This window comes from Nematolebias whitei, chromosome 4 (genome assembly GCF_014905685.2).
Source record: "Nematolebias whitei isolate Nwh7 chromosome 4, NemWhi1, whole genome shotgun sequence".
In the NCBI taxonomy this organism is placed as follows: Eukaryota; Metazoa; Chordata; class Actinopteri; order Cyprinodontiformes; family Rivulidae; genus Nematolebias; species Nematolebias whitei.
In genome coordinates, this window is record NC_056501.1 from 993512 (window position 1) to 994115 (window position 604).

Below are 604 nucleotides of genomic sequence, written 5' to 3' on the forward strand. Positions count from 1 at the left end.
TGGGTCTGTGGGCCCCCGCGTCCACTATTGGGCATTCTTTTGGAGAAATCTGGTGGTGGCGGGCGTGCTTGCGCAGGTGTTTGGATTCAGGTGCTTTGACAGATGCACGCTAGGTTGGGTAGTGGTAGAAGCTAGATGATTCCTTGTGCGATGTCGAATGTTTCATGGTGATATTGTGGGTGGCATTGTGCTGTGCATGTTGTTTTGTCGTGGTGGTCTCTCGTCTTATCTATTTCTCTTTTATTATTTATTTATTCTTCTTTCTTCTCTTTCTTTAAATAAATAAATAAATAAATAAATTAAATAAAAAAATAAAAAAATTGAGCGATGATGATAAGTTCATTGAAACACTTCACAATGTTTCTACACTTAAACTGAGCTCAACAACAAAAAGAAAAAAGGAAAAAAAAACCCCTGTCACTGCCATCCCTGAGGTGGATTCCACGCTGCACGCAGCCCCTGAGGTAGATTCCACGCTGCACGCAGCCCCTGAGGTGGATCCTCACCTCTCCTGTTCCGAGGGGGTTCCGGCAAGCGCTCCTCACCTCTCCTGTTCCGAGGGGGTCCCGGCAGACGCTCCTCATCTCTCCTGTTCCGAGGGGGT